Source organism: Ranitomeya variabilis, chromosome 2, assembly GCF_051348905.1.
Source record: "Ranitomeya variabilis isolate aRanVar5 chromosome 2, aRanVar5.hap1, whole genome shotgun sequence".
Taxonomy (NCBI): domain Eukaryota; kingdom Metazoa; phylum Chordata; class Amphibia; order Anura; family Dendrobatidae; genus Ranitomeya; species Ranitomeya variabilis.
In genome coordinates, this window is record NC_135233.1 from 303,289,692 (window position 1) to 303,313,472 (window position 23,781).

At 48.2% G+C, this 23,781-nt stretch overlaps 1 long non-coding RNA gene across 1 annotated transcript; it reads right to left on the reverse strand.

Moving 5' to 3' along the window:
* Window positions 1-15,374: 15,374 nt before the first annotated feature.
* Window positions 15,375-16,152, reverse strand: LOC143809365 (uncharacterized). Its single transcript, XR_013222241.1, has 3 exons — window positions 15,843-16,152; window positions 15,615-15,759; window positions 15,375-15,528 (listed from the first exon to the last, which is right to left on the reverse strand). It is a non-coding gene; the product is annotated as an uncharacterized LOC143809365 (long non-coding RNA).
* Between the last annotated feature and the right edge of the window lie 7,629 nt (window positions 16,153-23,781).

The following is a 23,781-nucleotide window of genomic DNA, read 5'->3' on the forward strand; positions in this document are numbered from 1 at the left end:
TGAGGATAGGTCCTGGGAGCCTGCTGAGCACATTCGGGCTCCGCAGCTCATTGCTGCCTTCGAACGTAGCAAGGACCAAGGAGGGGGGGTAATGTTTGGGGTCGAGTTCCCGCCTCTGCACAGGGGGAATCTCGGGCCATCTCTGCTGCGGTCTCCCATTTTTCTCCTGCTGCAGTGGAGCCTGCTTAGCGGAGACGTCGATCCCAGTGTCTCACTCACTCTGACTATGTACAAAGAGTTACTGCTGCTTTTCCTGCTTCTGCCATTGAAGTCAGTGCTGGGCAGCGGCGAGCAGACGCTTCTGGGACTAAGTCCTGCTTTTCTCGTTCTGAGCATGCCCAGAGTAAGATCTCTCAGTGGAGATCAAGGGTCACATGATCAGGTACTGCAGCTAAGGCCATTGGTCCTTCAGGAAGGTCCTGTAGGTGCTCACGCTCTGTGGCAGCCTCTCATTGGTCCTTCTTGGAAGGTCCAGTATGTGGTGCAACTATTTAAGGCTCGCATGGCCGCACGGCAATGCGCTAGTATTGTTCTATGTTATGTGCTTTGCGCCAGTGTGGTCATGTGAGTTTGTGTTCAGGAACCCGGCTGAAATAAGCCCCTAGAATGCTGGCACCTCCGGCAAGGAGATTTTGTGTGAATATATTCAGGGACCTTGCTGAAATAAGCCCCTAGAATGCTGGCACCTCCGGCGAGGAGTTTGTGTGCATGCATGACCACTGACTGCTCTCAGTTGGGTAGTTAGCCTGTGCCACTGTGAAGTCAAACAGGGCGCAGTGCTTTGAGTTTTGGCTACTCTGTGAAGTAACAGGGTTAGCTCATACCGCCATATAGTTCCACCGTTTGCTAGCAGCAGGTTCTCCTGCATGGTGGACCCCGGGCTGCAAACGCATCAATTATAATAAAACCTCTATATTTACTCCGTGCGTTCCGCTAGCCCTAACAGTAACTTTTTCATTTTTCAGTTGATGGAACTTTGTGAGGGCAGCATTATTATTATTACCATTCTGGAATAGGTATGACATTTTGATTCTTACAGGATTTTTTGGTGCAATGGTGACCCCAGAAAATGCAATTTGAACATAATTTTTTGTTCTTCACTGTTTATGGTGTTTTCCAATCAATTTAATTATTTTTATATCTTGATGGATCGAACTTTTCTGGATGTGGCAATACCACGTGTTTTTGTTTTTTTTATAAACCGTCTTTATTGAACAAAAAACAGAGTGTATAAACATTGTGCAAAAGCATCAGAAAAGATTTGAGAAATAAAATTTTGCAGTACTTTTAAATATTAGACAGTGTATTATAACTATAACCAACTTTCCTCCCCACCCACCACGCCCCCATCCCTGGGCACACATCTGCATCTTCATAAAATAATATCAATCAAGCCTAACAGGTGGTCTGTAGTGTTGAGCGATACCGTCCGATACTTGAAAGTATCGGTATCGGAAAGTATCAGCCGATACCGGCAAAGTATCGGATCTAATCCGATACCAATACCCGATACCAATACAAGTCAATGGGACTCAAGTATTGGACGGTATTCCTGATGGTTCCCAGGGTCTGAAGGAGAGGAAACTCTCCTTCAGGCCCTGGGATCCATATTAATGTGTAAAATAAAGAATTAAAATAAAAAATATTGCTATACTCACCTCTCCGACGCAGCCTGGACCTCACCGAGGGAATCGGCAGCGTTCTTTGCTTAAAATGCGCGCTTTTACTTCCTTCCGTGACGTCACGGCTTGTGATTGGTCGCGTGCCGCCCATGTGGCCGCGACGCGACCAATCACAGCAAGCCGTGACGTAATTTTCAGGTCCTCAATGCCTAATTCTAGGCATTCATGATTTTAAAATTACGTTCCGGCTTGTGATTGGTCGCGTCGCGGTCACATGGGCGACGCGACCAATCACAAGCCGTGACGTCACGGGAGGCAGGAGACGCGCGCATTTTTTAAATTACGTCACGGCTTGTGATTGGTTGCGTGCAGCCCATGTGACCGCGACGCGACCAATCACAGCAAGCCGTGACGTAATTTCAGGTCCTGAATGCAGAAATAGGCATCAGGACCTGAAATTACGTCACGGCTTGCTGTGATTGGTCGCGTCACGGTCACATGGGCGGCACGCAACCAATCACAAGCCGTGACGTAATTTAAAAAATGCGCGCGTCTCCTGCCTCCCGTGACGTCACGGCTTGTGATTGGTCGCGTCGCCCATGTGACCGCGACGCGACCAATCACAAGCCGGAACGTAATTTTAAAATCATGAATGCCTAGAATTAGGCATTGAGGACCTGAAAATTACGTCACGGCTTGCTGTGATTGGTCGCGTCGCGGCCACATGGGCGGCACGCGACCAATCACAAGCCGTGACGTCACGGAAGGAAGTAAAAGCGCGCATTTTAAGCAAACAACGCTGCCGGTTCCCTCGGTGAGGTCCAGGCTGCGTCGGAGAGGTGAGTATAGCAATATTTTTTATTTTAATTCTTTATTTTACACATTAATGTTGTTTCGATACCGATACCCGATACCACAAAAGTATCGGATCTCGGTATCGGAATTCCGATACCCGCAAGTATCGGCTGATACCCGATACTTGCGGTATCGGAATGCTCAACACTAGTGGTCTGACGTCCATTTGCTCCATTTGTACCAGTCTGTAAATTGGAAGCAACCATGAATCGCCTGGCGTATAGATAATGACTGGGTATTAATAAAAGAACATGTAAGGAAAAACTGTTCAGTGTAATTCTCTTTATTTAGTATGGCCTCTATCCAATCCATCTTGAAAAGATGAGCTACCTTTGTATTAATTAAGCTTAAAGAGGGAGCACTACCCTTTGCCCATAAATGAAGAATACTTTTGCAGGTGGCTGCTGCCCAGATGAATAAAATACGGCGCTGCTGAATAGAAATCCTCACCAACTGATCTTGTGGGAGAATATTGAATATGGCCCACTCCAGAGAAAGAGAAATAGATATACTTAAGGTAATAGGGAAATGCTGCAAAAGTGTATCCCAAACCTCCCATATTTTTGGACAGTCCCAGAAACAATGAAAAATATCAGCTGGAGAATGTAAGCATTTAGGGCAGGGAAAAATCACCTGAGAGGGACATTTTAGATTTAACCTCTGGGGAGATATATGCTCTATGGAATATCATGAGAGTCATGATTGTGTAGCTATCATATGGTAACATAGAGTTAATACGTAATCTAGCTGACAGTCGGTTAGTTGCGATACCCACCTCCTCGGGCCCGGTGAAGAGTCTGATCACTGTATGGAAGGTTTTATTTATTTGTATATAAGACTGAAATAATAATTCCCTGTGTGGGCTTTAATGGAGATTAAATTTAAAGGGTGTATTCTAGTGTTATCCAGTATTTCCCGCAGTACTGAGCCTACATAGTGTCTAATTTGGGTAATAGTAAAATTATCTCCCATCAGGATTGGGTATTTCAAGAGAGTATCTTTCAAAGTAAGGGTACCGTCACACAGTGCCATTTTGATCGCTACAACGGCACGATCCGTGACGTCGCAGCGATCGTATGATTATCGCTCCAGCGTCGTAGACTGCGGTCACACGTTGCAATCACGGCGCTGGAGCGATGCCGAAGTCCCCGGGTAACCAGGGTAAACATCGGGTTACTAAGCGCAGGGCCACGCTTAGTAACCCGATGTTTACCCTGGTTACCAGCGTAAACGTAAAAAAAACCCAACAGTACATACTTACATTCCGGTGTCTGTCCCCCGGCGTCTCAGCTTCTCTGCACTGTGTAAGCACAGCGGCCGGAAAGCAGAGCGGTGACGTCAGACGTCACCGCTGTGCTCGCTTTCTGGCTGGCCGGCGCTCACAGTGCAGAGAAGCTGAGACGCCGGAGGACAGACACCGGAGTGTGAGTATGTACTGTTTGTTTTTTTTACGTTTACGCTGGTAACCACGGTAAACATTGGGTTACTAAGCGCGGCCCTGCGCTTAGTTACCCGATGTTTACCCTGGTTACAAGCGAACACATCGCTGGATCGCTGTCACACACAACGATCCAGCGATGTCAGCGGGTGATCAAGCGACGAAAGAAAGTTCCATACGATCTGCTACGACGTACGATTCTCAGCAGGATCCCTGATCGCTGCTGCGTGTCAGACACTGCGATATCGTATGGATATCGCTGGAACGTCACGAATCGTACCGTCATAGCGATCAAAGTGTGACTGTGTGACAGTACCCTTAGAGGACCCTGATTGTTAACATGTCATAAACCAAATGACAACCATTATTATCAAGCACGGAAAGGAGGGATTGCCTTGGAAGGAAATAAACACTGAGATATGAGGGTCTAGTCTACTAATTTGTCTAGCATGATGCCATCCCGAGATTACTGACCACAGTAGGGGGTTATCCCTGACCTCCACAGGGACCTTGGCTTGTCCTAAGTGAAGCAGGGCAGGAAGACTAAGGCCATGTGCACACGTTCAGGATTTTTAGCGTTTTTTTCGCGTTTTTTCGCTATAAAAACGTGATAAAAACGCGAAAAAAAACGCTTACATAAGCCTCCTATTATTTACAGGGTATTCCGCATTTTTGGTGCAAATGTTGCGATTTTTTCCGCGAAAAAATCGCATAGCGGAAAAAAAAGCAACATGTTCATTAAAAATGCGGAATTGCAGGGATTCCGCACACCTAGGGGTCCATTGATCTGCTTACTTCCCGCACGGGGCTGTGCACACCATGCGGGAAGTAAGCAGATTATATGCGGTTGGTACCCAGGGTGGAGGAGAGGAGACTCTCCTCCACGCACTGGGCACCATATAAGTGGTCAAAAAATAAGAAATAAAATAATAAACAGTCCTATACTCACCCTCGATGTCTTGCCGCCTCCTCGCACGCTGCCGTTCGGTTTCTGTACCTGGTGTGCGCTGAAGGACCTCGCCGAATGACGTCACTGTCCTGTGATTGGTCGTGAGCGGTCATGTGACCGCTCACGTGACCGTGACGTCACGGGAGGTCCTGTGCGCACAGACCAGCTATACGGAACGGACGCCGGTGAGATGTCTGGGTGAGTATAAGCATTTTTTTATTTTTTTTATTATTTTTAAACATTCTATCTTTTACTATAGATGCTGTATAGGCTGCATCTATAGTAAAAAGTTGGTCACACTTGTCAAACGCTATGTTTGACAAGTGTGACCAACCTGTCAGTCAGTTTTCCAAGCGATGCTACAGATCGCAGGGAAAACTTTAGCATTCTGCAAGCTAATTACGCTTGCAGAATGCTAAAAAAACGCGAAAAAAACGGAAAAAAAACGCAAAAAAAAAATGCGGATTTCTTGCAGAAAATTTCCGGTTTTCTTCAGGAATTTTCTGCAAGAAATCCGCAACGTGTGCACATACCCTAAGGGTATGTGCACACGTCAGGATTTTGTGCAGAATTTGTGCAGAATTTTCCTGAGATTTTCCTGAGGAAAATCTGGCACCACTCCCAGGAAATCCTTGTGCGTTTTTTGTGCGTTTTTTGTGCGTTTTTTGTGCGTTTTTTAATGCGTTTTTTTGTGCGTTTTTTAGAACACATAAAGTTGGTTTAAAAAAAAAAACTCCCATGAGGTCATTTCCTGGTCCAACCCCTCTTCTCCATTTTGCTTCCTTGTTGGATTCAACATGCCGCACCATCGTCTTACTCCACAACAGAACCGGCTACTGTTGCATACGGCACTGCTTTTGCTGCACCACCACAGCGAGCAGGTAGGAAAATGTCATTAGATGTGAACACTTTGCGTATTAGGCTGGTTTCACACTGTGTACAGCAGCCCGTTCAACACATACGTTTACGGGCTGCTGTAACGCAAGTGCTGACTTTGGCACATCGCTAGCGCCGATAGAGCATCTGCTAGCTCTATCAGCGCTAGCAGTGACAGACACGGCAACGCTGCAGTCCGAGTCTCGGGGTCCGACCGTCACTCAAATGACGGCACATGGCTTGCGATGCGTCCGACATAGGAGTCAATGACGGCACTAGCAGACTACGTTTCATCGCGTTACGCAGCGGTGTAACGAAATCCGGCTAACGGACTGGGGGAACGCAATGTTAACCCAGCCTTAGGCTGCGGAGATGCCGAGTTTGTGACGCTGCGGATTGGCAGCAGTTTTCCATGCGTTGTACAGTTCCATTTTTATAATACATTCTATATTCTCCCATAGGAGCAATCTCGGAGAAGAAGGAATAGCAGACGTCAAAAAAGGATGTGGGTTCATCCCATTATTCAGGAACGGGAGGAAAAGGGACACTTCCATGTTCTTTACCGGGATTTAAAGAGGTAAGATATAGGGAGAAATGGTGTATTGACAGCTGATTTTATTTCTTACTTTTTATTGCTATATACAACGTACTTTATGTTTAAAATGTGTGTTTAAAATTATTTGATTTTATTTAATCTTTTTTTAATTTTTATTTTCAGGTTTCCAGATAAATTTACTCAGTTTTGCCGGCTTTCCATTGAGGCATTTGATCGTCTTCTAATTCTTCTTGGTCCACACCTCAGTTATGAAGATACGGTCATGCGAAGAGCAATCTCTGCAGAGGAAAGGCTGCTCATCACCTTGCGGTAAGGCCTTGCTGCGAGTGCCCCCCTAAATGCTGACACAATGCTGCCAGTTTCCCTCTTAATGCTGCCGCAATAGTGCGAGTGCCCCCATAATGCTGCGAGTGCCCCCATTATGCTGACACAATGCTGCCAGTTCCCCCATAGTGCAGCCGCAATGCTGCCAGTTCCCCCATAATGCTGCCGCAATGCTGCGAGTGCCCCCATTATGCTGCCACAATGCTGCCAGTTCCCCCATAGTGCAGCCGCAATGCTGCCAGTTTCCCTCTTAATGCTGCCGCAATAGTGCGAGTGCCCCCATAATGCTGCGAGTGCCCCCATTATGCTGCCACAATGCTGCCAGTTCCCCCATAGTGCAGCCGCAATGCTGCCAGTTCCCCCATAGTGCAGCCGCAATGCTGCCAGTTCCCCCATAGTGCTGCCGCAATGCTGCGAGTGCCCCCATTATGCTGCCACAATGCTGCCAGTTCCCCCATAGTGCAGCCGCAATGCTGCCAGTTTCCCTCTTAATGCTGCCGCAATAGTGCGAGTGCCCCCATAATGCTGCGAGTGCCCCCATTATGCTGCCACAATGCTGCCAGTTCCCCCATAGTGCAGCCGCAATGCTGCCAGTTCCCCCATAGTGCAGCCGCAATGCTGCGAGTGCCCCCATTATGCTGCCACAATGCTGCCAGTTCCCCCATAGTGCAGCCGCAATGCTGCCAGTTTCCCTCTTAATGCTGCCGCAATAGTGCGAGTGCCCCCATAATGCTGCGAGTGCCCCCATTATGCTGCCACAATGCTGCCAGTTCCCCCATAGTGCAGCCGCAATGCTGCCAGTTCCCCCATAGTGCTGCCGCAATGCTGCCAGTTCCCCCATAGTGCAGCCGCAATGCTGCCAGTTCCCCCATAGTGCAGCCGCAATGCTGCCAGTTTCCCTCTTAATGCTGCCGCAATAGTGCGAGTGCCCCCATAATGCTGCGAGTGCCCCCATTATGCTGCCACAATGCTGCCAGTTCACCCATAATGCTGCCGTAATGCAGTGAGTGTCCCCATTATGCTGCCACAATGCTGCCAGTTCACCCATAATGCTGCCGTAATGCAGTGAGTGCCCCCATAATGCTGCCGCAATGCTGCCAGTTCCCCCATAGTGCTGCCGCAATGCTGCCAGTTCCCCCATAGTGCTGCCGCAATGCTGCGAGTGCCCCCATTATGCTGCCATAATGCTGCCAGTTCACCCATAATGCTGCCGCAATAGTGCGAGTGCCCCCATAATGCTGCGAGTGCCCCCATTATGCTGCCACAATGCTGCCAGTTCACCCATAATGCTGCCGTAATGCAGTGAGTGCCCCCATTATGCTGCCGCAATGCTGCCAGTTCCCCCATAGTGCTGCCGCAATGCTGCGAGTGCCCCCATTATGCTGCCACAATGCTGCCAGTTCCCCCATAGTGCTGCCGCAATGCTGCGAGTGCCCCCATTATTAGTTATTCTAAAGAATTTTTTTTTTCTCTCATCAGGTTTTTAGCTACAGGAGAGAGCTACACATCCCTGCACCTCCAATTTAGGCTAGGCAAATCCACCATCTCGCAAATTGTACGGTGCACATGCAGTGCCCCAGAGTCCTGGTCGTTGCAGTACTGTGGCTCCGCCACTATGGGGAGCCATGGTGCGTTCGATGGCACTGAAGGAGTTCATCTGATCAGGTATCACAGACACCAATATGTTTCACAGCAGGGTCTCCGGGGGGAGCTAAGGGTTCTATTCATTAGGCCACTCCCCACCATAGTGGGTAAACTGGGGGTCAGGCAGGAAGTTAGATCAGAAAGCTGACTGGATTGAACGAAGCAACACCTTGTGGCAGAGGGTGTTGTGGAGGAAGAGACAGTAGGGTCTCTGCCAGGGGTGGGATCCTGGCAGAGGCTTGGCATTGGAAAGAACGTAACGGGACCGTGCCTGCTCAGAATAGCGGCGGTGCCCTAAGAAAGGACTAGAAGCGAGATAGATTGTGCTGAGTGAGAAACGAGATCAAGCAATAGGAGAATTCCAGTAGGGGTCGTGCTGTAAGACCGAAGCAACACCCTACTGAGGCGCACTACCGGTGGCCGGAACGCCGAGGGAGTATTATAACATTCAGCTTCAAGCAATACTCTAAACAGCGGCAGGACAGTCAGTTTAAGGCGGGCTGTCTAACACATATCACCTATGAAGTCTTGGGAGGCAATTGCGGGAGAGGGGCGTCTCTAGGGTCCCGGAAGAACTCCAGGCCTACCCGACAAACGGGTGCCGTTCTAACCGTAACATCAGGGAGGGACGGACGATTAGAAGAACATCATTTAATCGAGTTGTGAGGGAACTTAAGAAACAGACACAACAGTTGTGGGGTACTTTCCGTAAGCACAGCAGGGGAGGACTGCAACACATAGCGCTAAGAAGGAAGGCACCGATTTCCACCTGTGAAGAGAACTCTGGAAGTGCCATTGGACCGGCCGGACTTGCACAGCCTGGTGAACCGTATTCTGGACTGAGGACTCAGAGATCTCCAGTAAAGAGGTAAAGAGACTGCAACCTGGTGTCCTCGTTATTTACCGCGACCTGCACCCCACAACTGCACCGTTACAACACGACTTATTGCACCGGACGTCCCCCACTGACAGACAGGGCCACGGACCGGGTCTAGCCACCGTGACAACCCCAGGACTGAGACCCAGAGGCCCGGCTCCGGGTACCCCTCGGCCCTGCGGCGGTGTGGAGGCGCTCCGCAACTTGGCGTCACGAACAGGATCTACTTAAGCCTGAAGAATCAGGTCATGTGTGCCTGGAGACTGTGATTTGTTGTGCTTGGACTGTACTTTATTAAGAGGACTGCGTGTTGTGCCATTTGCCGCCAAAATCCGCCGCCATTGTAGCGCTGAGGAGAGCGCAGGAAGAGAAGAGGGGCGTGAAGGGGGCGTAGGCAAGCTGGAGAGCGCGAACAGCAATGGCCGCTCAGTCTAAATATTTCTGCACGGTGAGGACGTGTCCGTCAGCAGCAGAGATCCGCCTCCTAATCCTTAATGGGGGGCGGAGGCAGAGAAAACGAAACCGCTCCCGAAGGAGAGAGCGGGAAAAAGACCAGGAAGTGACCCACGTGGAGGACGCTATGGCCAGCAGCTCCGAACCCGACAGTGGGGTTGAAGTGGAAGTCTCCCCCGACTACCTGGATGAGCCCAGCAACCCGTCCTCCGTGGATAACACCAGATTCCTGAGAGCCGAGATGGAGGACTTATATAACCAGCTCCTCCAACTGAATGTGAGAGTCCAGGCTCCGCACCCGGTGGTGCCGGCAGAGGGTTCCCGGACATCGGAGTTCTCACCGGAAGAACCAGCAGGACCTGCTGCAGAAAGTGAACTTGTACCAGTTGGTGAGTCCGCCGATCCTGCCCCGCCAGCCGAGGGTGTGTTAGTGGGTCCCGTAGCGGCACCACCTCTCCCGGGAACCCATAGACTCCAGCGCCTGCTACCATGGGAGGAAGCCACGGGCATGGAACACCGTATGCGAGCCCCAATCACCCCTACTCCCTTGCTGTGTGAGGTCCATGCGGAGCGCACGGTGTGCCGCTGGGTGAACCCCGGATCCAATCTTATGGGGTTCCCCGGGGTGGAGACCCAGAAGGGGGAGATGGTACAGGCCCTAAGCTGGGAGGAATACCGGGTCCAGTTAGAACAACGGTGGCGAGAGGAAGAGAAAATACATCAGGCTGGGCGGGAGGCCCACCATCAAAAGGATTTGGCGGTTAAGGACCGGGCCTGTAAGGACCCCACCACTCACCAGGCCCCGCGCAGGCAGGGCATCGTCACCACCTTTAAACTCCGAGGAGGCTGGGGCTTTATTAAAGAACCGGGGCTGTACGCGGAGGTCTTTGTTAACCGACGGGATGTCGAGTCGCACCTCAGAGAGGGCCACCCCGATCGAGACCTCTACCCGGGGGACAGCGTTACTTACACCCGGCATTTTGGGGAAAAGGGGTGGTTCGCTCTGAACGTCTACAAGAAAGAGAAACCAGCCCCTGTAGCCAAAGTGCCCCCGTGTGACCGATCTGCAACCACCCTGGTCACCCCCACCTGTCTGATCACGGAACCTGCGATCTGCCCCATGACCCCCGCAACCACCGCAGCGGCCAAAGAAGTGTCTTTTCAAGTAACTGATGCTCCTGATGTACCAGCGCAGAAGGAAGTAGGAACGCAGACCCTCATCACCGCACACGATCTGGTTGTGCAACAGACCCGCACCCATGGGGTGTACCTGGCCGCGGGAGTGAACCTGGAACCTGAACTGCCTGTATTGCAGGGGTTCCCCCGCCAGGTGGCGCCTCATGGGGGATTCTGAGATTTTAATGCTTCTGAAAATGTAAATAGTTACTGTTCCTGATTGTTGTTGCTAAACCCGTCCAGGGTTAACTCTTTATGGATCCCTCTGTTGACCCGGGATCCCTGTTGTTTTGTTTATCTTTTCCAAGTCTGCACAAAAGTTGAAAGAACTGCTGTAATCATGGACTGTGCGTGATACAAACTTTCTTGTAAATAGTTTGCACCTTATTAAAGGCGCTTCCTACTGGTTTTATTTAAAGACTCTTTGCGAAGATACCGTTCTGGAACCTTTGCTGAACAAAGACTGGTAGGCTGAGAAGACGAGCTACCTCAGAAAGACTTGATCCTCTTTTAAAGGGGATGTCCAACAGCGTACTTACGAGAGATACTGTTTTAAGAACAGTAATGCCATGGTAATGTTGGAATGAGAAAAGTTGTATGTGTTTTAACTAGTTAAATGTGAAGAAATGCTGATGATTATGCTCTGGAAGAAATGTAACTGCTTTGCATACAGGAAAGTTATGTGTGTTCAATTTGTTTAAAATGTGAAACCTAGATAATGTTCTTTGAAAAAGAAAGATGCAGAAAGCCCGTAGGGGTAGATTTAGAGTTCTGCTTAAGTGAAAGTAAGAAAGTAATAATGAAGGTGAGGATAGAAGGTAAACCCTGAGTCCCCATAGAAAGTTAGAAATGTGTTACTAAGGACAGAAAGTGGACCCGTAGGGGTTAGTGAGTGAGTCCTAATAGGAGCCAAGTAGAGCCGGCTCCATGTTCTCTAATTGAAAGGAATGTTATGTCTATACCATGTATAGTAGAGAAAGGCAGTAGGCCCTGGCTGAACGGGGCGGTCCTGTAAAAGAAAGGAGAGGCAGTAGGTCTGGTGCCATAGGGACAGGCGGTCCTGCAGGTTCGAAGTAGGAGAATGAAAAGTTAAAATACCTTATAATGTGATTATAGGAGGGTCTTTAGCGGATTAAGAGTGTATATCCTTAAAGGCAAAGTTAAATTATTGGTTAATAATGTTTGCACTTAGTAGAATACCCGGTTGGGTAAGAAAAGCTAATTATAGCATGTTGCTATGATATTTAATTATGTTTGTAACGTTAAAGTGTCCTCACCTCCCATAAAGGGAAGCCTGTTCAAGTATACTTATTGTTTTGCACTCAACAAAATTGTATGTCTTTTTGCTAACTTGTATTGTTGTTTTCTTCCCAGTCCCGGAGTACTGTGTTTAACCAGGGGGGAGTGCAGCGCCCCAGAGTCCTGGTCGTTGCAGTACTGTGGCTCCGCCACTATGGGGAGCCATGGTGCGTTCGATGGCACTGAAGGAGTTCATCTGATCAGGTATCACAGACACCAATATGTTTCACAGCAGGGCCTCCGGGGGGAGCTAAGGGTTCTATTCATTAGGCCACTCCCCACCATAGTGGGTAAACTGGGGGTCAGGCAGGAAGTTAGATCAGAAAGCTGACTGGATTGAACGAAGCAACACCTTGTGGCAGAGGGTGTTGTGGAGGAAGAGACAGTATGGTCTCTGCCAGGGGTGGGATCCTGGCAGAGGCTTGGCATTGGAAAGAACGTAACGGGACCGTGCCTGCTCAGAATAGCGGCGGTGCCCTAAGAAAGGACTAGAAGCGAGATAGATTGTGCTGAGTGAGAAACGAGATCAAGCAATAGGAGAATTCCAGTAGGGGTCGTGCTGTAAGACCGAAGCAACACCCTACTGAGGCGCACTACCGGTGGCCGGAACGCCGAGGGAGTATTATAACATTCAGCTTCAAGCAATACTCTAAACAGCGGCAGGACAGTCAGTTTAAGGCGGGCTGTCTAACACATATCACCTATGAAGTCTTGGGAGGCAATTGCGGGAGAGGGGCGTCTCTAGGGTCCCGGAAGAACTTCAGGCCTACCCGACAAACGGGTGCCGTTCTAACCGTAACATCAGGGAGGGACGGACGATTAGAAGAACATAATTTAATCGAGTTGTGAGGGAACTTAAGAAACAGACACAACAGTTGTGGGGTACTTTCCGTAAGCACAGCAGGGGAGGACTGCAACACATAGCGCTAAGAAGGAAGGCACCGATTTCCACCTGTGAAGAGAACTCTGGAAGTGCCATTGGACCGGCCGGACTTGCGCAGCCTGGTGAACCGTATTCTGGACTGAGGACTCAGAGATCTCCAGTAAAGAGGTAAAGAGACTGCAACCTGGTGTCCTCGTTATTTACCGCGACCTGCACCCCACAACTGCACCGTTACAACACGACTTATTGCACCGGACGTCCCCCACTGACAGACAGGGCCACGGACCGGGTCTAGCCACCGTGACAACCCCAGGACTGAGACCCAGAGGCCCGGCTCCGGGTACCCCTCGGCCCTGCGGCGGTGTGGGGGCGCTCCGCACACATGTACCGTCATCTGGCAGACGTTGCAGCCCATCGTGATGCCTTGCCCAACCGAGGAGACTTGGCTGCAGGTTGCAGCTGGTTTTCAAACTGTGGCCAATTTCCCCAACTGCGTAGGTGCTGTTGATGGCAAACATGTAAGGGTTCAGCAGCCACCACGATCAGGATCAAGCTTCTTTAATTATAAGAAGTATTTTTCTGTGGTCCTGATGGCGGTGGCTGACGCACATTACAAGTTTGTTGCCATCGACGTCGGTGCTTATGGCAGTTCTGGGGACTCTCGGGTGCTGCAGTCATCACAGATTGGACTTCAAATTCTTCAAGATGGCGGCACGCTCCCAGCCCCAAGACCTTTGCCAGGTTCCACACATCCAGTGCCCTTTGTGATGGTATCGGATGAGGCATTTCCCTTAAAGCCCAACCTGCTGCGCCCATACCCACGAAGAGCACTGGATGATCGGCGTAGGATTTTCAATTACAGGCTGTGCCGTGCACGAAGATATGTGGAATGTACCTTCGGGATCATGTGTAGTCGGTGGAGGATCTTTCACACTGCCATCCAGCTAGATCCGGAGACCGTGGACACTGTGATAAAGGCATGCTGTGTGCTCCACAACTATGCTCGGGAATACAGCACAGAGGTAGTTGAGGAGCCACAGGTGTCAGAATTAGTTGCAGTGGACAACTTTGGTCAAGGAAGGCAATGTAACTCGGGTGTGCGTGTGAGAGAAACCTTCGCAGACTACTTCATGAGTCCTGAAGGTGCCGTGCACTGGCAATACTCTTGTGCCGGTGTTGAGCAGCCTGAACTGCAGAGAAGATCGGATGCCTAAACCGAATCAAGGCCCAAGCCTGGACGTCAGCGATAACAGCAGAGAACATATGATGGCCAAACCCATACAAAAAAAGGAACCAGTGTGTATGGCAGAGATGATAACAACAGAGAAAATGCGAGGCCTAATCCCTATCTAGTGAAGACTATTTCCTAGCTACCAAGGACCCTTTTTAATCATCAATCTTAAAGCAAATAATCGTTAATAAATAAAAAAAATATTATTTGAATAATTATCGTTTCCATGTTTTTGTTTTTTTTTTATGTTGCTTCATCAGATCACATTATCCGGTCTTCACATTTGGTAATCATTCCAACTCAGAGTAGTATAACAAAACTTTTTTTATTACATTAAAAAATAATTTTATTACATAACAGAAAATGTTGTGAACATTATTAAAGGAAGATACATTAGCTGATGTAATATCCAAAAATCAATAACAATAAATTTTTTTCAATAAACTTAGATTTTTGTGGAAAAACCGTAAATAACTTATTCACATTTGGGCTAGAACTCTCATCACAGTAAAACATAGTCTACACTCCCATCTCTACTCAAAAAGGAGGAGACATCCAATCTCAAAAATTGTGATATTCCGGGTGGTATCCATAACCCGGAAATGAGTCATGTTGGGAGGAGAGACTGGAATTGGGTGTACTGGTACGATGGCCAGTTGCTGTAGGTCCATGTGTATGGCCATAACTGTAGGCCTCTACGTGGTCGGCCCTGTATGTTGCCGCCTGCCCATAACGCTGCGGTGCAGCTGCTGGTGGTGGTGGTGGAGGCACAATGGGGTTATTAAAAATATTAAAAATACCCATCATAATTTGTTGGGCTGGGGGTAGGGTGGATGTCCCATCAATTGCCGTTAACAGACAATTGGCTGCTGTCATGTACATTTGCTGCTTGTCCCGTGGCAGTGTTCTAAGGCGGTCTGCCAAAAGTGACCCAAATTTTTCTTGCTCATCCTGCTTAGCCGAATTGTCTAGCAGATTGAGCGTACGGCTTGTTAAGTTTTCTATTACTTGAGCTTGTTTAGACTTCTTTGGTGCCGCCCTTCTCAAAGCCACGGGACAGGCAGAAGCAGCCCCCATCCCCATGTGCCTCGACACACCACCACCAGAGTTGGCTGCAGCGTCCGAGGAAGTAGAAGCAGTGTTACAGTCCAAAACTTCTCCCGCACGAGGTGCTATGTCACATTCTCCAAAGGTATCGGTAACCTCTTGTGACCTTCCGGACAAAGACATGTCCCCCGGAGAAGCTTGGCTGCCCATCCTGCATTCTTCTACTTCCTCTCCAATATTGTCCTCCGTGGAGTCACCTAGGTCCGGAGGTGTTTGGGCACACACGTTGCTTTCAGTTCTGCAGACCAAAGAAAAAAAACAATGTTAAAAAAATAATATTTTCAATCATTATGTCAAGCTAAACAATTTTTATATATAAACTACCTCCTCAAACTCCGGCTTCCCAATATAAACTGCAGCTGGTCTGCATATGGCACCCGCTTCCTTGGCGGCGAGCTGCCACTCGGAGTCTTGAGGGACTTCATGAATCGATCTGTCACTGACCGCCACCTCTTCCTCACATCGCCCACTGAAATGAAAGAATTTAAATATAAAATATTACTAATCCCATTTCCTTACTTTTTCCCAAAAATTTAAGAAATCAATACTTACAAATTGTTGTTTGCCACTGTTTAGATAGATTTGGCCACTCAGGAAATAAAGTTGTTACTATCTTGGGCCAGGCATCCCGCTTTGACCCCTTGTAATTCTCATGTGACCGGTCCCAGACCTCCGGGTGTTTTTCAATCTGAAAAATAACAGATTACAAGGGAAAATTTGTATTAAAATTTACAGTGAAAGAACAGAAATATACGGTTATCTACAGTTGCACAAAGACCGTGTGCAAGAAAATACATGTAAGTGAAGGTTTCTTGGGTCGTTACGCACAAAATTTTTCTCCCTGCTACTACGTGGCTGGGCTATATACTGTATGGCCTGTGCTATATACTACATGGGCTGTGCTATATAATTGGCTGGGCAATATACTACATGGGATGTGCTATATACGTGGCTGGGCAATATACTACGTGGCCTGTGCTATATACTACATGGGATGTGCTAAATAAGTGGCTGGGCAATATACTACATGGGATGTGCTATATACGTGGCAGGGCAATATACTACGTGGCCTGTGCTATATACTACATGGGATGTGCTAAATAAGTGGCTGGGCAATATACTACATGGGATGTGCTATATACGTGGCTGGGCAATATACTACGTGGCCTGTGCTATATACTACATGGGATGTGCTAAATAAGTGGCTGGGCAATATACTACATGGGATGTGCTATATACGTGGCTGGGCAATATACTACGTGGCCTGTGCTATATACTACATGGGATGTGCTAAATAAGTGGCAGGGCAATATACTACATGGGATGTGCTATATACGTGGCTGGGCAATATACTACGTGGCCTGTGCTATATACTACATGGGATGTGCTAAATAAGTGTCTGGGCAATACACTACATGGGATGTGCTATATACGTGGCTGGGCAATATACTACGTGGCCTGTGCTATATACTACATGGGATGTGCTAAATAAGTGTCTGGGCAATACACTACATGGGATGTGCTATATACGTGGCTGGGCAATATACTACGTGGCCTGTGCTATATACTACATGGGATGTGCTAAATAAGTGGCTGGGCAATATACTACATGGGATGTGCTATATACGTGGCTGGGCAATATACTACATGGGCTGACCTATATAAGTGGCAGGGATATATAGTACATGGGCAGTGCTATATACTATGTGGCCTGCGCGATATACTATGTGGGCAGGGCGACATACCACGTATATCGGGCCACCATCTAGTGTGTGTGTGTATGTGTGCGTGTATATATATATATATATATATATATATATATATATATATTTCACTATTACATACAGCGCTAGATTGCAGAAAGGCCTGTAATTAAATTCCCGGTTTTTTATATCTCCTCTCTTCTCTTATATGGAATAAGGCTATGTTCACACGTGCATTGTGCGCCGCAGCGTCGGCGCCGCAGCGCACAACGCAAACTAAAACGTGGCAAAACGCATGCTAAAACGCTGCGTTTTGCGCCGCATGCGTCCTTTTTGGCCGAAAGTTGGACGCAAAAAAATTTCAACTTGAAGCGTTTCTTGCGTCCAACGCTTGCGACCATGCGGCGCAAAACGCAGCACAACGCATGTCCATGCGCCCCCATGTTAAATATAGGGGCGCATGATGCATGCGGCGCCGCTGTGGCGCCCAACGCTGCGGCGAGGACCGCAAATGTGAACGTAGCCTAACATACAGTAAACCATGTCATTTTTTTGGAGGGGGACATATTTGGGCGCTAAAGCTATTAAAGGGTTAAATCACAGGAAAAAATGGCGTGGGCTCCCGCGCAATTTTCTCCGCCAGAATGGTAAAGCCAGTGACTGAGGGCAGATATTAATAGCCAGGAGAGGGTCCATGGTTATTGGCCCCCCCGTGGCTACAAACATCTACCCCCAGCCACCCCAGAAAAGGCACATCTGGAAGATGCGCCTATTCTGGCACTTGGCCACTCTCTTCCCACTCCCTGTAGCGGTGGGCTATGGGGTAATGAAGGGTTAATGCCACCTTGCTATTGTAAGGTGACATTAAGCCAGGTTAATAATGGAGAGGCGTCAATTATGACACCTATCCATTGTTAACCCTTGCACATGAAAAGGGTTAATAAAGACAGACAAATGATTTCAAAATTTTAATGAAATAAAGACACCCAGTTTTTGACCACATTTTATTAAACTGGTAATCCAAGGGTAAAAAAAAAAAAAAAAAATTGATTTACAAAGGAACCGGTGCTAATGCACCTGTTCCCTTGTAAACATAACTGCACATGACATATTTCATATCTGCGCAGCCTCAGCGGCTGAACGGAGATGAACAGATAGCATGAGAAAAAATTTCCCACGCTCCAGAGTTCATCTCCGGTCAGCCGGAGAGTCCGCGCAGCCGCAGTGAGTACCGAACGAGTTCACCCGAACAGCGCGAGCTGCCTTCGGGAGAACTCGGTATACAATGAACGGTGTCGCTTTACGATCCCGTTCATTGTATCGGCGGCCGCGGTTTAGAGCAGCCGCATGTTATGTGGCTGCTCTAAACTCAAGATCCTCGTGGGACACTCGTTTAATTGGATGCTGCGGAGGGTAGGTATACATTGTGGTTTGTTTTTTTACTTTTTTTCTGACGAGGGATTCGTGGAATTGGGCGTTTAGGTGAGTACGGGTTTGTTTTTTATTTATTTATTTTAGGTGGCGATCGGCGGGGACAGGTATTTATAATTTATTTCCACAGGTAACCACTGGCCACCAATGAAAATGAATCGAATGGACTATTAAAAAATAGGGACACGACAGGGGGATAATTTACTTTAGTGATTTGTACCACTGGCCACCAATGTAAACACTGGCCACCAATGTAAACACTGGCCACCATTGTTTTTAATAAGGGGACATTTTGTGGGGGAAATTTGGTTACATTTTACTATGAAATTTAGGATGAGGGGGCCACAACAACATTTCGGGGACGTACATAACAGCAGGGACAGTTCGATGGGAAATACTGCTCCCATCGAGCTGAGCCTGCTGCAACGACTTGGAGGGAACAGACAAAGGCCGATGGGTGTAGTCTCATCGGCCGATGTCCGAACACACGCACACACACATATATACACAGACACACACACATATATACACAGACACACACACTCTTACCACACTTATCATCTGCACCACATCCAGGCTCATACGGTCGTAGCACTCCATGCCGGCAGCTATAAGCAGGAAGACGGGAATGTGGGAGTTTCCGCTTCCTGGATTTTATGGGATATGCATGCATGGCATGATGGGATGGCCATTATGGGATGGACATTGTGTTGTCACTTCCTGTTTTACCGCAAAAATAACGCTAGAAATCCGCATTTTTTTATATGTTTGCGGATTTCTAGCGTTTCAATGCAAGGCTATGTGTGCGGGAAATCAGCGATTCCGCAAAATTAATGAACATGTTGCTTTTTTTGCCGCGAATCGTTTTTTTCGCGGAAAAAAACGCAACGTTTGCACTATTTTTGCGGAATCCATAGAAAAGATTAGGAACTATATGTAAGCGCTTTTTTTACGTTTTTATCGCGATTTTATAGCGAAAAAAACGCGAAACAAACTCGAAAAAACCTGAACGTGTGCACATGGCCTAAAAGGTCTACACATGACCTCATCTATTGGAGTATTAGGGTATGTGCACACGTCAGGATTTTGTGCAGAATTTTCCTGAGATTTTCCTGAGGAAAATCTGGCACCACTCCCAGGAAATCCTTGTGCGTTTTTTGTGCGTTTTTTGTGCGTTTTTGGTGCGTTTTTGTGCGTTTTTTAATGCGTTTTTTTGTGCGTTTTTTGTGCGTTTTTTAGAACACATAAAGTTGGTTTAAAAAAAAAAACTCCCATGAGGTCATTTCCTGGTCCAACCCCTCTTCTCCATTTTGCTTCCTTGTTGGATTCAACATGCCGCACCATCGTCTTACTCCACAACAGAACCGGCTACTGTTGCATACGGCACTGCTTTTGCTGCACCACCACAGCGAGCAGGTAGGATAATGTCATTAGATGTGAACACTTTGCGTATTAGGCTGGTTTCACACTGTGTACAGCAGCCCGTTCAACACATACGTTTACGGGCTGCTGTAACGCAAGTGCTGACTTTGGCACATCGCTAGCGCCGATAGAGCATCTGCTAGCTCTATCAGCGCTAGCAGTGACAGACACGGCAACGCTGCAGTCCGAGTCTCGGGGTCCGACCGTCACTCAAATGACGGCACATGGCTTGCGATGCGTCCGACATAGGAGTCAATGACGGCACTAGCAGACTACGTTTCATCGCGTTACGCAGCGGTGTAACGAAATCCGGCTAACGGACTGGGGGAACGCAATGTTAACCCAGCCTTAGGCTGCGGAGATGCCGAGTTTGTGACGCTGCGGATTGGCAGCAGTTTTCCATGCGTTGTACAGTTCCATTTTTATAATACATTCTATATTCTCCCATAGGAGCAATCTCGGAGAAGAAGGAATAGCAGACGTCAAAAAAGGATGTGGGTTCATCCCATTATTCAGGAACGGGAGGAAAAGGGACACTTCCATGTTCTTTACCGGGATTTAAAGAGGTAAGATATAGGGAGAAATGGTGTATTGACAGCTGATTTTATTTCTTACTTTTTATTGCTATATACAACGTACTTTATGTTTAAAATGTGTGTTTAAAATTATTTGATTTTATTTAATCTTTTTTTAATTTTTATTTTCAGGTTTCCAGATAAATTTACTCAGTTTTGCCGGCTTTCCATTGAGGCATTTGATCGTCTTCTAATTCTTCTTGGTCCACACCTCAGTTATGAAGATACGGTCATGCGAAGAGCAATCTCTGCAGAGGAAAGGCTGCTCATCACCTTGCGGTAAGGCCTTGCTGCGAGTGCCCCCCTAAATGCTGACACAATGCTGCCAGTTTCCCTCTTAATGCTGCCGCAATAGTGCGAGTGCCCCCATAATGCTGCGAGTGCCCCCATTATGCTGACACAATGCTGCCAGTTCCCCCATAGTGCAGCCGCAATGCTGCCAGTTCCCCCATAATGCTGCCGCAATGCTGCGAGTGCCCCCATTATGCTGCCACAATGCTGCCAGTTCCCCCATAGTGCAGCCGCAATGCTGCCAGTTTCCCTCTTAATGCTGCCGCAATAGTGCGAGTGCCCCCATAATGCTGCGAGTGCCCCCATTATGCTGCCACAATGCTGCCAGTTCCCCCATAGTGCAGCCGCAATGCTGCCAGTTCCCCCATAGTGCAGCCGCAATGCTGCCAGTTCCCCCATAGTGCTGCCGCAATGCTGCGAGTGCCCCCATTATGCTGCCACAATGCTGCCAGTTCCCCCATAGTGCAGCCGCAATGCTGCCAGTTTCCCTCTTAATGCTGCCGCAATAGTGCGAGTGCCCCCATAATGCTGCGAGTGCCCCCATTATGCTGCCACAATGCTGCCAGTTCCCCCATAGTGCAGCCGCAATGCTGCCAGTTCCCCCATAGTGCAGCCGCAATGCTGCGAGTGCCCCCATTATGCTGCCACAATGCTGCCAGTTCCCCCATAGTGCAGCCGCAATGCTGCCAGTTTCCCTCTTAATGCTGCCGCAATAGTGCGAGTGCCCCCATAATGCTGCGAGTGCCCCCATTATGCTGCCACAATGCTGCCAGTTCCCCCATAGTGCAGCCGCAATGCTGCCAGTTCCCCCATAGTGCTGCCGCAATGCTGCCAGTTCCCCCATAGTGCAGCCGCAATGCTGCCAGTTCCCCCATAGTGCAGCCGCAATGCTGCCAGTTTCCCTCTTAATGCTGCCGCAATAGTGCGAGTGCCCCCATAATGCTGCGAGTGCCCCCATTATGCTGCCACAATGCTGCCAGTTCACCCATAATGCTGCCGTAATGCAGTGAGTGTCCCCATTATGCTGCCACAATGCTGCCAGTTCACCCATAATGCTGCCGTAATGCAGTGAGTGCCCCCATAATGCTGCCGCAATGCTGCCAGTTCCCCCATAGTGCTGCCGCAATGCTGCCAGTTCCCCCATAGTGCTGCCGCAATGCTGCGAGTGCCCCCATTATGCTGCCATAATGCTGCCAGTTCACCCATAATGCTGCCGCAATAGTGCGAGTGCCCCCATAATGCTGCGAGTGCCCCCATTATGCTGCCACAATGCTGCCAGTTCACCCATAATGCTGCCGTAATGCAGTGAGTGCCCCCATTATGCTGCCACAATGCTGCCAGTTCACCCATAATGCTGCCGTAATGCAGTGAGTGCCCCCATAATGCTGCCGCAATGCTGCCAGTTCCCCCATAGTGCTGCCGCAATGCTGCGAGTGCCCCCATTATGCTGCCACAATGCTGCCAGTTCCCCCATAGTGCTGCCGCAATGCTGCGAGTGCCCCCATAATTAGTTATTCTAAAGAATTTTTTTTTCTCTCATCAGGTTTTTAGCTACAGGAGAGAGCTACACATCCCTGCACCTCCAATTTAGGCTAGGCAAATCCACCATCTCGCAAATTGTACGGTGCACATGTACCGTCATCTGGCAGACGTTGCAGCCCATCGTGATGCCTTGCCCAACCGAGGAGACTTGGCTGCAGGTTGCAGCTGGTTTTCAAACTGTGGCCAATTTCCCCAACTGCTTAGGTGCTGTTGATGGCAAACATGTAAGGGTTCAGCAGCCACCACGATCAGGATCAAGCTTCTTTAATTATAAGAAGTATTTTTCTGTGGTCCTGATGGCGGTGGCTGACGCACATTACAAGTTTGTTGCCATCGACGTCGGTGCTTATGGCAGTTCTGGGGACTCTCGGGTGCTGCAGTCATCACAGATTGGACTTCAAATTCTTCAAGATGGCGGCACGCTCCCAGCCCCAAGACCTTTGCCGGGTTCCACACATCCAGTGCCCTTTGTGATGGTATCGGATGAGGCATTTCCCTTAAAGCCCAACCTGCTGCGCCCATACCCACGAAGAGCACTGGATGATCGGCGTAGGATTTTCAATTACAGGCTGTACCGTGCACGAAGATATGTGGAATGTACCTTCGGGATCATGTGTAGTCGGTGGAGGATCTTTCACACTGCCATCCAGCTAGATCCGGAGACCGTGGACACTGTGATAAAGGCATGCTGTGTGCTCCACAACTATGCTCGGGAATACAGCACAGAGGTAGTTGAGGAGCCACAGGTGTCAGAATTAGTTGCAGTGGACAACTTTGGTCAAGGAAGGCAATGTAACTCGGGTGTGCGTGTGAGAGAAACCTTCGCAGACTACTTCATGAGTCCTGAAGGTGCCGTGCACTGGCAATACTCTTGTGCCGGTGTTGAGCAGCCTGAACTGCAGAGAAGATCGGATGCCTAAACCGAATCAAGGCCCAAGCCTGGACGTCAGCGATAACAGCAGAGAACATATGATGGCCAAACCCATACAAAAAAAGGAACCAGTGTGTATGGCAGAGATGATAACAACAGAGAAAATGCGAGGCCTAATCCCTATCTAGTGAAGACTATTTCCTAGCTACCAAGGACCCTTTTTAATCATCAATCTTAAAGCAAATAATCGTTAATAAATAAAAAAAATATTATTTGAATAATTATCGTTTCCATGTTTTTGTTTTTTTTTTATGTTGCTTCATCAGATCACATTATCCGGTCTTCACATTTGGTAATCATTCCAACTCAGAGTAGTATAACAAAACTTTTTTTATTACATTAAAAAATAATTTTATTACATAACAGAAAATGTTGTGAACATTATTAAAGGAAGATACATTAGCTGATGTAATATCCAAAAATCAATAACAATAAATTTTTTTCCATAAACTTAGATTTTTGTGGAAAAACCGTAAATAACTTATTCACATTTGGGCTAGAACTCTCATCACAGTAAAACATAGTCTACACTCCCATCTCTACTCAAAAAGGAGGAGACATCCAATCTCAAAAATTGTGATATTCCGGGTGGTATC